At 35.5% G+C, this 2,668-nt stretch overlaps 1 pseudogene; it reads left to right on the top strand.

The window, feature by feature from the left end:
• Nucleotides 1-787: 787 nt before the first annotated feature.
• The window catches only part of LOC134840360 (putative uncharacterized protein DDB_G0282133), a 10,329-nt pseudogene continuing 8,448 nt past the window's right edge, over nt 788-2,668 (top strand).

Here is a 2,668-nt window from a genome sequence, read left to right as displayed (position 1 = left end):
TAATCGTATTAGATGATTTTTCATGATTCTGAAATGCGGTTTTTTTGTAGTATTTAAAGTGATCTACAACGTTCGGTATGAACAATTAGGTCTTTGGGCCAGAAACTTTGATTTTACTACGAAGAAAAATAGTATTGGAAGCATCATTAAGAACTTCCTTAATGATGAAAATTTATTTGTTATTGTTGTTATTTGAAATGTTTTTTATGAAAATCATCTCCCCACACGCCATATAAAGTACAAAAAGATAGAATTCGTTCCTTGTAACAAATCAATTATGGCAAATAAGCTTCGTTCAACCAATTTGGAACGATTTTTAAGACGGATTAAATCTCCGCTTACGCGTTAATTGTCCCATATTGACCAAAATGGCAATTTTTAAACCCTCGTAACATTACAAAAAAATGATCACAGGTGAAAAATCTTTTCAAATTTAAGCTCAAGACAACAATACTTTTTGAATGAAATAAAAAAAACTCCGTCAAAAATGATAAGTTAAAAAGCCAAAAGTTGTATTTCTGGATTCCGCAAGCACGGTTGTGGATTCCGCAAAATCACCTATTTTTGGTGCAATTTTGAGCGGTACAGTGTTTTAAGTATTTGTTTGTGGAATCCAAAACAGCGAAGAAGAATCAAAGAAAAGTAGCAAAGTTACGGATTCCGCGCCAAATCTGGTTTTTGCCGGTTGCGGAATCCGCTTACAATGCACAGAATGCACAGTTTGGCTCGTAGATCGAGAATTTCAAATTTAAGTGCTCTCGCGGTCTATGAAAGTAAAATTTAAGGAATGGTAAACTATTCAGGCAAGCAAATGTACATATCGTTAGTTGATATTGCCGTTACCTGATGAAAAACAATTTTCAGCAAACTGAGTCTAATAATCGAAAACTGATCATTATACGATTGATACTCAACGCGTTAATTGTCCCAAACTGGCCAAAATGGCAATTTTTCAACCCGCAAAGTTTTACGAAAATTGATCACAGGTGAAATAACTTTTCAATTTTGAGCTTCGGAAAACAATGTCTTTCAAAGGATATTAAAAATTTCCGTCAAAAACGGCTAGTTAAAAAGTCGAAAAATTTCTGAAGAAAAAATCCCAACCCGCGCACAAATTTTTCGTTACTTTTGTATCGAAAATCGGAACAATAAAACATTTGATTTAAGGAGACAGTTATTACTCGAAGAAGAATAACTCAGTGTTGCATTGCTTAACAAGAACTTCGAAGAGTTGCTTACAGTATACCAAAAGCTCTAGGTTTCTCTTTAAGACTTTCAAAGTTAAGTGCTCTCGCGGTCTAAGAAAGTAGTGTTTAAGGAACTGTAATCTATTCAGGCAAACGCATGTACATATCGTTAGTTGATGATGTCGTTATTGGATGAAAAAACATTTTTCAGCAAACTCAGTCTAATAACCAATAACTGGTTATTTTACGATTGATACTCAACTGAAAATTGATAAATTACATTTTTCACCAATTTTCTATCACTGTGTTTGAAATTGCTTTTTATATCCACTTCCGTTCAAAATTCCTGATCTATAGCGCGTTAATTGTCCCTACTTGGCCAAAATGGCCATTTTTATTCCAAGGCCAGGTTGTGCAGTGGTTAGGTGAACAATTCTGTGTCTGTATGTTCCTGGGTTCCAGGTACAAATCTTTTAAAATGTTCCAAAATTTAAGTGGATTTCACTGACAAATTTTTTAGTGGATTCCGCGTACAAATACCTGCAACGTAAACTTTGTCAGCATATTTGTTTTGTTGTGGAGCAACGAGCAAAAACAGCTAATTGTTCTGGTTTTGCAACTGTAAGTGCATTCCGCAAAATGTGAGTGGACTCCGCAAACGTAAATGGAATCCGTAAAATGTGAAAGCGGAATCCGCATTTTTGTTTTTTACTGAACTTGTATAAGAACAGTTACAAGCTAGAGCTGGAATTCGTATCTATAGCAATGCGGAAGTTAAAGGCAAGGACTTAACCATTGTCAGCGGAATCCACGAATGAGTCTCAAAATATTTGTTAACTAAATTGGTGGATGTCACCTTTCAGTATTTTGGAAACACAACACCGACTGAGTTATAAATTTGGAGTCATTGGGTTGAGAGTATATGGAAATACAACACACAACATATCGTCAATTTAGGTCAGTATTTGGGATTGCGTCAATCCCAAATATTGATTTTGGAAGCTTAACGCCGAATAAATTCAGAATTTGTAATCATTGGCTTGAGAGTGTTTGGAAACACACCGCACAGCATATTGCTGAATTAGGTCATTATCTGGGATTGCCTCAGTATCTGGGATCGAGGTTCAGATCGAAGTAGGTCAGTATTTGGGATCGGTAGGTCAGTATTTGGGATCGAAGTTCAAAAGGTCAGTATTTGGGATCGAAGTTGACAAGATTTGAGATCAAAGTTGGGTTGACAGGAATTGAGACCAAACTTCTGGTATATCAACTGGTAGTTGATCAATGCAGTAATTGAGATTGATTTTTCTGGTGACCAGTATTTGAAAGATATAACTTTAAACATTATAAAACACATGAAATTATTTGTGTAAACAAAATCCGCAAACAAAACGCGGATTCCGCTTGCAATTTGCGGATTCCGCTTACAGTTGCGGAATCCGCAACAGCTCAGTTTAACTGGACAAAAGTCTTATAATTTG

This window comes from Symsagittifera roscoffensis, chromosome 1 (genome assembly GCF_963678635.1).
Source record: "Symsagittifera roscoffensis chromosome 1, txSymRosc1.1, whole genome shotgun sequence".
Taxonomy (NCBI): Eukaryota; Metazoa; Xenacoelomorpha; order Acoela; family Convolutidae; genus Symsagittifera; species Symsagittifera roscoffensis.
Note: the sequence above shows the minus strand (reverse complement) of the source record. Positions and strands in the feature narration are given on the sequence as shown.